The 14,905-nt window shown below is 36.1% G+C and overlaps 1 protein-coding gene across 2 annotated transcripts in view; it reads left to right on the forward strand.

Moving 5' to 3' along the window:
* Positions 1-14,905, forward strand: part of LOC131682974 (tRNA-dihydrouridine(16/17) synthase [NAD(P)(+)]-like) — a 310,819-nt gene that overhangs the window by 18,769 nt on the left and 277,145 nt on the right. For both annotated transcript variants that reach the window (XM_058964803.1, XM_058964804.1), the window contains exon 2: positions 14,261-14,299. The gene's annotated coding sequence lies outside the window, so the exon portion shown is untranslated. The remainder of the gene's footprint in view (positions 1-14,260; positions 14,300-14,905) is intronic.

Below are 14,905 nucleotides of genomic sequence, written 5' to 3' on the forward strand. Positions count from 1 at the left end.
CCTCATTCCATATTTCATATTTCATTTATACCATGTAAGTCAGATGGAAAATCAATAAATAAATAAATAAATAAATAAATTAGAATGAAATGCTATCAGCGCCTGGCGGTAGTCATAGTATCTATTACCTATCATCGAAGAATGCGAGCTGATATGACACTTACAACGTCAGAACACAAACTAACGTATTTTTCTAGTGTTCCCTTTTTATACGCGTCGCAGTTCATTCGATGAAAAAAGGCAGTCCCAGCAACGCTTGCTTTTTGAGCGAATTGTACCGACCAATCATAGATCAAATAATTACTACTTTCATAAAATCCATTATTTCCGCTATTTTTAGTAATTGTACATGCTACCGAAATAGATACAAAATTTTTGTACATATTTCCAACTAGATAGCGTAATAATCTAATTTTTCCATTCAGTACAATGGCAGATATTCACGTTTAAAAAATCGGGTAAATTTCCGGTAGAAAATTTTGAAACGGGCCCCTATCTTGAAATGTTAGAAGTATTCTACTTCAAAAAAAATCGATCCTTTTCCATTCACGAATTCTTCGTTCGTATCCTGCGCTCCGGCTAAGTCAGCCTTATTTTTTACTCACTGTCCAGGACATCGTCATTTGAAGCAGACGGAAGGGTAGAATCAAGCCAAATTTATAGCTTCCCGATCCGATTCAGTGCAAGGAATTCACACTTGTCCGGGACGGTGCCGTGCCGGACAAGTGTGAATGCTCGGATTTGATTTGCATGAAAAAATATTGGTGTCTGGACACGGAAGTGAACTGGCACTGAACTGGATCGGATAGGTGTAAATAGTGCTTAATCCTTTAAGCACTATTTACGCCTATTAGATCCCTTTCAGTGCCGGCTCAGTACCGTGCACGGATACCAATATTCTTTCATACAATCCAAATGCGAGCATTCACACTTGTCCGCCGGCACGGTTCCGTCCCGGACAAATGTGAATGCTCGCATTTGATTGTATGGAATAATATTGGCATCCGTGCACCGTTACTGAATCGAATCGGAAAGGAGTCAATTTTTCTTCATGCTTTCAGTTTTCAACGATCCTTTTACTAGTAAACAATTGTTTATCAAAAATGTAAATATGTACACCAACGCATGAAGCGTAAACTATTTATTGAACTATAATATCATCGAAGCGAAAAAATTGATAGGCAATTGATTGTGTGCCGAATAATCATCGTAAAGAACGGAAAATTAATAATCCGAGCAGCCAGGCAACTGAAACCAGTCAACAATCGATGTTTCCGTTTATCATTGACGGAGTATCGGAATAGGGGCGGGAAAAACATTTTATATACAGTAGCAGCAAGTAGAACCGCATCGAAAAACGACAATGAAAAAAAAAAAAAACAAACCGGAAATTATATCAGCAATTTCCCGAAAGGGCTAGCTACCACGTTGAGTGCTTTCTACCTTTGTTTGCCAGCCCCTTGTGACTGAATCGGGAAGGAAACGGTTTTCGAGAATGATTGATGCGCTTTTTTGCCCGTGACGGCTCCTAATTGAATTGAACAATTTTCAGCAAAACGGTGGAACGTCTACCATTGCTTCCTTTTTATTGATACGTTCAGTGCTAAGCTACCATGCGCCTCCTTGAATGAGAAACTGTTTTGTGATGCTGTCTAAAATGTTAGTTCTGTTAGTGCATATTGCCAAACTTGTTGTATCGTTGTCATAGAGACATCGTTACCCGCAAAAAATTTGTAATCTGCCGAAATTAAATTATCATCAGGTTCGGCACGCTACAAACTCGTTGCAAAACCACATGGCCGGGCTCTGTCACGTTCAACCAGCAGTAAAACACGTCAGAATTGTTTAATTAACTGTCGTTCCTACGTCCCTCGGCGACACGGCAAAGCTCCGTGTACAGAACGTGACACCATTGCCGTGTTTTACCGAAAACATCCTCACCATCCCTAATAAGGGTTTTTATGGGCGGTGCGCGTCGTGTCGGGAGATGAAAGCAAAATCTCAGCGGTAATTGAATTTATTTAGTATTATTATTATTATCATCATCGCCGACCTGCCATCAATTTTATTAGTGATGTTTGAACGATAAATTTGTTACGATTTTGATAATTCAATAAAATCTGAGAGTTTATTTGGGTAATAAAATAAGTTCGCCGAAACTAAGCAGGCGTGTGGCTTGATCTTGAACAAAACAGTTTTTATTTCTTTCCATTGCGGTAATAAGGAGGCCTAGCAAATTTTTTTTGGGGTTTATCATCGGATCCGGAAATGCTGAATAATGATTTAAGTTGTACCAGAGCAACGAATGTTGTTTTTTTGATGTACGGTTGGCAAGTATCAGTACATGAGCCATGTTTATTTTTGGCAACTATTCAAAATAATGTCGATAACTCGGCTTTTGTATAGTACAAATCTCGCAAAATTCATTTCTAGCTGTTTTACAAATCAAAATGTGATGTTGAAAATATTGCACATGTGAGACCAGACGTATCAATAATATATTCACCCCTTTTTTACTGAGCCTTGTAATATTTACGAAATATGAAGCAACTGATCCATTTAGTAAATCCTCAAAACATTACGCTTCGTATCCCCGCTGCAACATCTTCTGGTTTGGAATGGTTTATCTGCACAGCTGCTACGCAATAAAGTAACTATAAAGAAGAGTGAACGGGAAAACAACCGCACCAAACCCAACTCAAAGATTCTGTCAGCAAACTCACTTTTTTATTGCGATCCGTTCCAGCCCATCCCGGCAAATAAACAAGATTACCCTTGTTACCGCTGCTCGTTTTTCGTTGACTAACTCACCAAACTACGGCCGCCGCCGTCAAGGCTACCACCAACGGGATTATCCCCACTGACGGTCGATAACACAGTCGGTGTCTGGTGAGAGAAAATCATGTAAATTCATTTTTCCTACCAAGCCTATCCAGAACATCCAGCGAAAAGGATTATTTTTCACCACTTGCTGTTTAGTATTATTTATTCTGCTCGTTTTCTCGTTCCTTATTTACATAAAATTTTCGGCCTGGATTTACCGGGGAGTTTCGTTTTATACCTAACCTAACCACTTGATCCCTGGCTCACCCAGCCTGATCAAACGAACAAGTTAATCCTGTTGATTGTCCAAAATGAGATGGTTTGAGATGGTACACTGCTGGTGTGGCGTTGTCAGAGTTGGTGTTTCCTGAATGGAATACCACGACCCCACCATTTCTAACAACGCAAAGCAGTAGGCCATAAAAATCGACCACCCCCGATTCGAGCGGATCTTTGCAGCTGTGTTCGTCGGTGCGTGTGCCGTCTTGTTGTAGACAGAGTTACAAATATTCAAATTCATTGAGTGACAATCCATTATATTCATCCGCACTCGTCTTCAATATTCAGTTTGTGATCCATTTGGCGAAACCATGAACTGGTAGAGGTGTAAACATTTGTCGATATTTTAATATTAGTTCTTTGCTTATTACATTAGGTATGACAGCCGTAGCCTCAAAACTTGAACATCCACATAATGAAATAACCCAAACAAAGCTTTTCTTTTCAATTGAGAAATATTGACATCCTCAATTAAGTACAGAAAATGTGTTCACCTTTCTTTCTGTATCATGGACAAAAAAATTAACTATAGGGCTGTCACATTTAACCATGACTCCTAATTGGCTCAACTTGTACCTGTCTGGACGTCAAATGACTGTAAAAATGGTCGATTGCACGACCTCTCCATTTGCTGCAAGCTCTGGAGTTCCACAGGGCAGTCATCTCGGTTCATGCATTATTTTACTCTACCTGAGAGACTTGAATCCTTCGAATGTATATGAAATTAACGTCTGCTGATGACTTCAAATTTCATTCTCCCGTAAAGATTCTGTTATCAAGTTCGACTACAATATTTCACATACTGTTCTTGAATGTGAATTATTTATCAAGGATTTAGGGATTCTGCTGCATTCCAAATGGAGTCTTAAAAAGCGCACAGATTACACTATTTCTAAAGCATTCAAGCTTTTAGAATTTATTCTTCGAGTTGCTAAGAACTTCGATAATATATATTTATTAAAGCCACTTTATTGCACCTTGGTCCGCTTCACGCTCGAACATGTAGTTGTTGTTTGGAAACCCTATTATCAACATGATGGTCAACTTATCGAATTTATCCAACGTAAATTTGTCCGATTCGCCTTTCGTCGTCTTACAGAATTACTAAGATTGCTGTAAGCTTGTCAATCTAGATCTCCTGTCTGTTTATCGGGATGTTTCAAAATCAACTTTCATTGCCGAAGCACAACAATCACAAATCTGTTGTTTTAATCTTCTGCAGATGTTAAATCTCGACATCCGTCTTAGCACCCTTCGATATAATCCGTTCTTCCACATTTCTGTTTCCAGTATCAATTAGGTGAGACTGAGGAGACTTGATCCCACCATCGTAACTCAAAGGCGATTCAGAAAACATTAATCGAATATACTAGAAAGTTGCGTAATTTTATCTAAACATAAATTTTATTTTATGCAAAGAAAGAAATTGGAGATGCTATGGGTTCAATTGATCCCTTCAAAGTCGTGGAGATATGATCCCCTTCGCCATGATTCATGCACACCACCGAACATAACTAAATTTGATTTGAAATCTATTGAAATGAATGATTGTTGCCGGAAATAAATACAAAGTTAACACTTCATCGTACAGAACCTCAACTGGTGTCCAAAAGGGGGCTAATCCAATTTTTTTTCCGAAATCGACATTCTTGCATTTTTTGATAGTTCTAAGTAATCCACGTATGCTGCCGTTTAAGAAGTTTGAAAATAATTTTTAGATTTTTTGCTATTAGCAGTCAAAGTTGACCATGGAGGTAACCCCAGTACTAGCTTGCGTCCAAAAGGGGCTAACCCCCCATTGAGTCTTATGGAAATTCAAGTTTTCTCGTTAGTTTTCGAGGTTTTAAGAAAAAGTAGTCAATCGATTCGCAATCAGTAAATTTTATGTTGTTGCTCACATATCGATGAACTCGATATAATACTGTCTTTAGTAGGTTTGCATTGTACGTTGCCGTTCAGGCCCTAACAGTCGTTCTTGAAAGTGAGGGCCGCTCACACAGTTGCTATGGATATTTTCAATCTAATGTATTTTTTTGCACGAATGTATATTGTTGAGTATAATTTTTTGAAAATTTTGAGAGTGTCATGTCTCTGCATCTACATGTCCGAGCAATAAGCGATCTAGAGAAAACGGCACATTTTGGTCTGAAAGTTAAAAACGCTTTTAATCCACCTAACAGTGTGATGAGACATTTCTTATAACTCTTATCACTCTCTTCGGATAATATATCGTTTGAGAACATTTAGAACTTGATGCTTCGCGATGGTTTTTGATAACACATACTACATGGGATAGTGGCAGGAATCAGAGAATCGCTCAAATCAGCATAGGACAACATCAGTGCTAGAAATCTCAAACCAAATCAATGGGAAAGCAAAAAATGGCCCATAAAATAGACATACAAACGAATTATTGCTAATGCTCTGGTAATAAAATATCTAAATTCCTCGAAAACTGGGAAAACTGAGTTTTCCTAAAGGGGTTATGTATATTGTACTGAGCCAAAAAAATCGATTTTTTTAATCGATCTGAAGTTTATACTTTACTCAAATTTCCAACGCGACTGCGAACTAAGAAATCAACGCTTTTTCTTGAAAAAAAAGCGATACTAGCAGTGACACCATTCAAAGAAAATCAACAGTGAATATTTCAAGACTTGGTTTTATTTCCTATTTAAGAGCTATAAAAACACAATAGCTCTTAAATAGGAAATAAAACCAAGTCTTGAAATATTCACTATTGATTTTCTTTGAATGGTGTCACTGCTAGTATCGCTTTTTTTTCAAGAAAAAGCGTTGATTTCTTAGTTCGCAGTCGCGTTGGAAATTTGAGTAAATCCTAGATTGCATGATTCAGTGATCGAAACCCAAAACTTCATGAAGTATTTGAAATTATTAAATTAAAATTTGTGTTTGCTATTGAAATTGACAAAATGATAGTATATGTAGTACATAGCCCCTTTGGCGATCGTTTACTTTTTCGGTCCCACCTATCAGCATTGAAGTATCGCCCTTACGTTTTTTTACAATACCAATTTTAAGGGGGTGGGCGTAGCGTATTGGTAAATCGATTGCCTTGTACGCAGCGCACCTGGGTTCGAGTCCCGACCCCGCACATAGGGTTAGAAATTTTTCATAAGAGATTTTTCTAACCCGAAGAGGCGAATGACCTTAAGGTTAAAACCTCTATAATCGAAATAAAAAAATACCAATTTTACAATTGGTGGGGGTTTGGTGAAAATCGATCTTACTGTCCAAACGGCCTAATTCCGAAACCGTAATTTGTGAAGTTCTAAAATTATGCAGAATTATTTTTTCAGAAAATAGTAACAGAGTTCGTGTCTTTAGCGATTTTGTTGAGACTTTATTGTAGTCATGAATATTAACCTGAGAAAATTCACCATAAATACTTCTTGGACGATATACCGTCAAAATTATTTTATCAAATGATGCGCTGTTTAACGTTTGTAAAACTCATCGAAGATACTAAACCTCCGAAATTGGAGGTTTCCAAATGATGCTATCTTGACCTTAAATTACTGTTTTTGAACATTTGACCTATACATATAATTGGTCATACAACAAAAATCAAAATCGATCAGGACCTGCTTGAGTCGAATGGAAATCGTCATTTTTCATAAATTTCTCTACATTCGGAAAGTGTTATCCTTGTTATTAATCATTACGTTTTCGTCTCAACTCGACGCATTCCCAAAATAAAAACCTGTTTTAATCCACCTAGTGGTGCAATTGTGCTTTTCTCATTTGTCCAGACTACGATTCCATTGCTGGTTATGTTCAATACAATGGTGGAAATGAATACATGTTCAGTACGATTTGCACATACGTACAATGGATTGACAGCCACGATCTTGAGATACTAAGTGATACTGAAACATCGCTTGACCGCCGCTGGTTTCAAGCGATGTTTCAGTATCACATAGTAAGATCCAGGAGGTCCGGGTCCCGCCGAAAATTTTCAACTTGTTAAGAAATTTTAAACTAATTTTAATTTTAAAGTAGCAACCCCTCACTGCATACTCCCTCCGGGCCGGTATGATTGACGATTTTTAGAGTGATTGCATAACCTTTCTATATGAGAAAGGCAAAAATGTACCAAAGTCCAAAAAAAATCAATTTTTGTCAAACATTATTTTTTCGAGTTTACATCAAATCTCAATATTTCATGCATTATAAAGTCTTTTGGCATCAAAAATACAAATTCGATTTTGAAAATTTTTCATTTCAGTTTATATGGGAATTTGCTGAGTGATTGCACTCTTCAACTCGTAACTCCGGAACCGGAAGTCCAATCAATAAAAAAATCAATTGCAGCCGATGGGAAGGTTGTACCTTTCATTTGAGACTAACTTTGTGCAAATCGATCCAGCCAACTCTGATTAACAGAGGTCACATTTTTTTCCACATACACACAGAGACATTTTCCGATCTCGACGAACTGAGTCGATTGACATATGACACTCGGCTCTCCCGGTCGGGATTAGATTGGCGAATTTTAGAGTGAATGAGAAAGGCAAAAACATTTTTAGCAAATATTGAACGTTATGCATTTTTTTGGTGAGCATTAAATCAATTTAAACTTCGCTTTCTATTAAATAAAGACCCTTATTACAGTACATCTCTACAAAAGCGAGCTCGATTTGAAAAGAAATCTGAGGATTATGATTGATTACAAAACTCTGGAATTTTCTATTGGAATGTTTTCAGGCAGGAATTTGATATTGATGCTATTAGACAACTGTGAAATCAAGATCAATAGATCAGTTACATATCAGGACCCCATTCCGACAATTTATCAAAAGTCCTCATGATGTTTACAACAACAGGTTATCAATGTACGGATCAGATAATCGTTATTGTAATATTGAATTAAATCAGTCTGCATCAATAAATTTTCAATCCAATATTTTTTTTGATTGTGGTGGGGGGGGGGGTTGTATGGTGTTAAACCCCAAAACCTTCTCTTGGCTACGCCGTTGCTTGGAGTTATTTATTTCGCTTTTCATTTTCCGATATGTTTCAGATCGATCCGACAGTCATAAGTTAGAAAAATTGCAGTCAGAAGGTTCGCACAAATGAACATTTTTGCACTGATAAGTTATCAATTTTCTTCCAGACAACTTGAAAGTGTTCGGTGATTATTTCTAGAGGTTGTAGATAGAAAAATGAAATGCAAAATTCGTTTCATCGAAATAAAGTTCTTATATCAATGGATTAATACTATATTGAACAATAAATAGACGACAAAGAGTAATCCACAAACAACAAGCCATAACTTTTAAAGTATTCAAAGAAGATATTTGCAGTCTTCAGTAAAGTTATTCGCAAAAGTAAGAGCTACAAATTTGCTGAAGGCATCATTTCGATATAATCACTTCCAAGAAAATTTGTGAAAATATCTCACTCATAGGGGGATTAATCAGCAAAAGCACAATACCAAAAGAAAGGGCATATTGCCTCCATTAAATTCTCCGAAGATACTATTGACCTAAAATAAGCCGTTTTGGCGTTAATAATAGATTACATGTTTTTGGTCATATTTCTGGCAATGGGAAATGATACAAATCTTTCGTCCGCATTCAATGTTAAATATCTCTTTTGATAATAGTCCGATTTCAACAACCTATATCTTGTTCGAAAGGTATTCGTTAAAGCTGTCTAAAAACATATAAATTGTTAATCTATATTGTCAATTTCGGCAGATAATTTAAAAAAAAACTGCAAAAAATGCCATTTTTACGCATTCAAACATTCATATCTTGGAAACTAATCATCAGAATCAAAAACAAATTAATAGCGTTCATACTGTTTTTTAGTTCTTTCATTTAAAATTGGTTTGGATAAGATCGGTTCAGCCATTGCTGAGAAACACGAATGAGAATTTGTCCGTTACATACACACACACAGACATTGTCCCAAATCGTCGAGCTGAGTCGAGTGGTATATAAGACTCGGCCCTCCGGGCCTCGGAAAAAATCTTGAAAGTTTGAGCGAATTCTATACATTTCTTTTATAAGAAATGTAAAAAACGCGGAATCAATCATAAGCATTGGCACTTAGCGCTTCATTTGGTTCAATCATACTAGTTTGGAAGCCGCTTGAGCGGCACTGTTATAAACTTTTAAATAAAGCTAGATATGAATATGACGTCTGCGAGAAAGTTGTAGGTCCTATCATTTTAACCACATCTTCTGAAAATGCCAACTTTGTAGGTCCTGTATGTTTCCAGATAGTGAAGGTTTTAGTTAAAGATTATGTTTTAAAAAATGCACCATATTTCAAGATAATCCCTACAAAGTTTGTAACTTCAGAAGATATGTTTAGGACTAGGACTTACAATTTTGCTGTAGACACCATTTTTCTATCTCATTCCATTAAAAAGTTGATATCAGTGCCGCCCTAGCGACTGAATTCCGAAGTAATGTGAAATGATCAAATAAAGCGCTAGATGTCAGACAACAACTTTGCCCAAGGCACCATAACTCTAAAACGAAAGATAAGCAAAGGACGTGTGAATTGTGGGCTAGCCCCTGTTAGACTCTAGGTACCTCCGAGGTTAACCCCTCGAACTAAGAAAATGCTCGTGAAGTGAAAGGTAGCTCATGTAATGATCTTATTTTATCTAGACAACATGAGTCAATGAACTACTAATAAAAATAATGTATTTTCACATTAAAAACAATGCTAATTTGGAAATGCGGAATTTTTTTTCCATTTCCTGTAAAAAATGCTAAATGTGAGTTAGCCCCTTTTGGACGCCGCCCATTCAATTGTTTTCTACAGTATAAGTAGCAACCATGCATCCCACAATTGACTTAAGAATAATGAAATTCTTCTGTTTGAGCACAACGAAAACTCAAATTGACTGCCCCAATTATTACGAATTATTGAGCAATGATGGCAGACGTTGCTCTAACCAAAGTCTTCAGATGGATAGGAATTCAGGGCAAAAATAGGTTCATTACCCTGCATGCTCTTTTAAACATGTTTTCAAAGAGGAATCAAGTATCCCCAAATTAGGGCACGGTGTCTTTTTTTAACAACTTTATGCAAAAAAATTCAGCATCTCTGAAACTTCAGGATATAAAAGAATGGGCTTTCCCCTTTCATTTGAAACCAACATCAAAATAATCCGTCGGGGGGTCTAGAGCAACTTTTTTTTTTGAAGTTTTTTTCGTGAAAATATAGATTTTACAATAGAACTAGTTCATATTTCTGTCCCTAGATGGTGCTTTAGACATTCGAACAACACTAAATGTGAGAATCTGGTAGATATTTTAATTGTCTACAACTTTGTTAACAACTAAAAACCGATTTGAAATTATCCGATAAAGTTGTTTAATATTTTAACGAAGTCTAAGTTAGTTTCACAAAAACCCTAGTGGTTTGTAAGTCAATTTACACGCACTTTTTTCATTTGCCAAATACCTGTGTATAGTTGAACAGTGCATTCAGCGGAATTTGAGAGCTTGGAAAGTCTCATCTTTTAGCTGAAAATTATAATTCCAGATTCCACCTGATATAGGGCACCATTAATATTTTTGGGATGAAAAGTCTTAGATAAGTGTTGACCAAACTAGTATGATATTAATATTCTTTTCCAAGATGGTGAGTGATTCCTCCCGCAGAAACAGCTTTTTCAATGATGTATATCTTCTTTTTCATTTTTTCGATTGTTCTCGGGGATGACTGATAACTATTCTTGCATTAACCTCCTACTTTGTTAGCATCTTCGTATAAAATTCACTTGTCCTGAACTTCAACCTTTATATTTGAACAAACTCAATGAAACTGTTAACACCATTGCAATATTTCACGAATTTCATTGCAATGCTTGTTTAAAAACGTTGATTTTCTTTTTCAAAATTAACTCAATATGACAAACAGTGAACAACAAACTTTGAGTTTTTGGATCAAGATATTTTTTTGGGATATATTCGTGGATTTGTATGTATATAAGGATTTTCTTGTACTCAAACCATATTTTATTTTCAAAAGTAATACATTTCGCATAATCTAGGATCAATTTATTAACGATTTCTCGCATAATTCATAGGAAATGGCCGTAAAATCCAACTGCCACAATATACTTTGCGGAAAAATTTAAATAAATCGTTTCACGCTAACCACTAATTTGGACAGTTACTTCTGTGGTTTGTGTTCAATTATAAACTGTGTGTCCCAACATTTTTTAACAGAATTATAATAGCTGACTTAAACGATCATAACCTAAATTATGCGACGGATGGTCCTTTCAAAAACATAAATGTAAGCAAACTCCTGTAACCAAGCAATACTTTCCGATGAATGGTAGTTCCTTCGAATCTATCGGGAAATATTACAAACTTGAACCAAAAGCACAAATAGTTTTCTGTCTCTGTCAAACATCCTAATTTTCAGAAGGTCCATTAGAATTGCCAACGAAGAAGTTGTAATGAATCCCGTCAAATAATTTCATGCCACTAAACCCAATTATTTTTTTTGGTAGTGAAATAAGTGCGAGAAAATATATTTCCAAACCACTAGGTCTTGTGTGAAACTATCTTAGATATAACTTCGTTAAAATCTTAAACAACTTTTTCGTGTGATTTCAGATCAATTTTTAGTTGTCAACAAACTTGTAGACAATTAAATTTTCTACCAAATTCTCACATTTAGTGTTTTTCGAATGTCTAAAGCACCATCTAGGGACATAAATATGAACTAGTTCGAGTAGTAAAACCAATATTGTTACGAAAAAACTTCAAAAAAAAGTTGCTCTGGACCCCCCGACGGATCATTTTGATCTTAGTTTCAAATGAAAGGGGAAAGTCCATTCTATCATATTCCGAAGTTTCAGAGATGCTGAATTTTTTTGCATAAAGTTGTTCTAATAAATACACCGTGAGGGATCGAGTATCTATTAATCTAAGAATTTTCCATTTTTTTCAGAAATTCTTGTCCAGTGTAATATTTCGATGTAATTTTTTTTATGATTGTCAGTCATTCCTAGAAACTATATAAAACTACAAAACATACTAAATTTTTTAATCATTTCACGAAGTTGGATTGAAAAATAAAAAGGGTCAAGTCTCCCCAGTCTCCCTTACTATAGTATACTATAATAAGCCATTCACCTGTATGCGTTGACTATACAATCGTTGTTCTGAAATCTGGTTGTTAATTCTTTGTTTAGTTACCTTTAGTGTCGGCTATAATGTACCAATAGTATAATGTCAGCATTAATTGTCCAGCGGGATTTTCTAAGCTTAAAAATACAGATAAAGCTAAAGAATTTCATCCGGACCATCTTCGGATTTGCTGTGAAGAATTGAATGTGTGTAATTTATCTACTCTTTATCTTTTCAAAAACAACTCTGCAAATCGAAATATACAATTTTTGCTGCCTAGTGCCGTTTTGATCTAATTATCGGATTCGAATTAAGCTCCAGATAGTATCAAGATGGAACGATGGGAACTGGGTGTCATATCTTTTTTTCTCTGGTTTCACAACGAGCGCAAAATCGATTAACTTTTTGTGAAGTTTTTCCTCTAGAGTCACAATAAGTGAATCTACAGATATTTTGTGTTCCCTCCATCACTCACATGTGCAAACAGGACGCAGCGTGTGCGTTTTTTTTGGTCCCAACTGCGGATGCACAATTTCCCAGCTTCATGCATGGTTCCTTTATGGCAGCTGAGCGGAGCAATTGAGCTTGCATCCAATGCAGACCTGTCTGTGTGCGCCTAGTGCCGAGCATTATTTGCAGTTCCAACAAACGGCCTCGGAAAACCTATATCCGGTATGTACGTGTGAACCAATTGTTGTGCAATCTCCATTCTGGCTTCGTTGCTGCTGCTGCTGTTGTTGTTGTTGTTAATGTTGTCGGCAATTTGAGACCGACACGACGGTTTTGGGTTGGTCTACACCGGGAGGCAAAAATTTACACACCTACCAAAGCCATCTGAATGGGTAATTACCCGTGGCGATGTTGATGTTCCAAGGTTCCTAGATTTTAGCTTGGTAGATTTCAGTGAGCGGGCCTAGCTGGGATAACAGTCTCGTGAAACTTTTTCGAGAGATCCAATTTAATATGTTTTTACCTTCCACTTTTACTTCTAAATATTTACATTGCACAATTTTTACACCATTATTGTAATGCTTACTAAAATGCACCTTAAACGGACTGACTGACATATAATTAAATTTTTTTTATTTTAGAACACGTCTTTTTCAAATGATTTCTTCGCATGGTTAATCTGTAGAATGAACTGCCTCTGGGTTAAAAATTGTGAAAAATACATACAAGCATTGAAATGCATCCCCGTTTATAGGATAGAAGCATAAAGGAAATAATTACTAGGGTCCCCACTCTAAGGAATCACCAGCTACACTGAATCAGCGCTATTCAACAGATATGGTTGCGCTTGGGTGTACTAGAATCACCACGCCATGCGTATTTATCTATGCCTACTATGTTCGAGTGAAAAGGCAGGCAGTTTTATCTGCTTTGTTGTGGGTGTTTTTCCACATCCATTTATCACCAGATGGCACTTTAGAAAATCAAAACAGTGATAACGAAAGTAAAATTCTGAAATAGGTACATAACGATGAATTGTAGATGAATAACGCAGAACTAAATATAACGAAAGAAAGAATGTTCGTTAGTTAATTTGCAAAATATATCGTTTGAAGCTATTTGTCATAAATTGAGATCTAGTCCAAAAATATTTCAACAACCTACCATATCGTTTCGGCAAAAATAAAATTCAAAATATTCATTTTCCGATTTTGGTGCACTCAGGAAGGCGCTCGGTAGCGGGAACGCTGCGAGTTTTGCCGCACAACGGTTTATTGAATGACGCAGGAGATAAACTAGGATTTAATAGGACAAGTTTACTGGCTGGAATTACTGTGCAGGCAGATTCCATAGAAGAGCCCTTTGAGAAATGAATCCATGAGCATGACTTCAGGAGGTATTATTATCTCGTAGTAGTGTGTGTGTGTGTGAGTTCTGTTGCTTTCGGCGAACAATGGTTTATCTGGTACGGACGGCATTATTGGTTGGATTTATTGTAGTTTGAATTTGTTGTTTTGAATGCTGTGTTTCCATTCACGGTTGTTAATATATTTTCTACCCTGTTAATTTGATTTCAGCTTTCAATTTGGTCCGGTTTTCATGCTATAGGAACGTCGGTAAGTGTAAGTTTTGCTTAATCGCATATTTGAAATTCAGTTGGTAGAATTTACTATTATCTTTACTTTACTTACTTTACTTTACTTTATGTCCGGACAGAAAACGAAAACTGCACTGAGAACCCCAAATAGTGTGCGTGATATAGTGCACAGAACTAGATATCGCGAATTAGTCTAATTTTAATGATCCAGTTCATATTGTCACGTTATTCCGAGTAAAAAAAACGTTAGTAGCCAAAAAATAATAGATCACGATAGGGCAAAGAGAATTTACGAATACCATGATTAAATTGCTGATATTATGAACATAAGTTACATTACTCTTTGAAAGACAGCTCTAAAATAAAATACCATGATAACATGAACAGAAATTACGAAAATCGTGACTAAGATTCTGAAATTATTAACACAAATCATACAACTAGTGGCAAAATTATCGTGACTAAGATCTTGAAATCATGAACATGAATTGCTCTATCCATGACTAAAATATCACGATAACGTGAATATAAGTTACAAAAATCGCGACTAAGATCCTAAAATCATGAACACAAATCACAAAACTCATGACAAAAATATTTAAAATCGTGGCATAGATCTTGAAAT

Source organism: Topomyia yanbarensis, chromosome 2, assembly GCF_030247195.1.
Source record: "Topomyia yanbarensis strain Yona2022 chromosome 2, ASM3024719v1, whole genome shotgun sequence".
NCBI lineage: Eukaryota > Metazoa > Arthropoda > Insecta > Diptera > Culicidae > Topomyia > Topomyia yanbarensis.